Source organism: Gavialis gangeticus, unplaced genomic scaffold (assembly GCF_001723915.1).
Source record: "Gavialis gangeticus isolate Ggan-Ray unplaced genomic scaffold, GavGan_comp1, whole genome shotgun sequence".
NCBI lineage: Eukaryota > Metazoa > Chordata > Crocodylia > Gavialidae > Gavialis > Gavialis gangeticus.
In genome coordinates, this window is record NW_017728992.1 from 17,433 (window position 1) to 17,684 (window position 252).

Sequence of the window (252 nt, forward strand, 5' to 3'; positions counted from 1 at the left end):
GGAAGGGGAGAGGGAAAGACTCCGTTTCCCAGCAGCCCCTGTGGCTCCTTCTCTCCAAAGCAGCAGCGGACTTCATCTCCTAGCAGCCCCTGCGGCGGGGCGGCCTCAGTCTTCCAGCCCGGCGGGCGCGTGCGTGGAGGCCGTTGCCGTTACTGGCTGGGGGCGCGGAGGAGGCGCAAGGCGGGAGCCATGGCTGACAGCGGGGCCCCTCCGCCGGCTCCTGCGGGCGGCCCCGGGGCGGCGGCGGCGGCC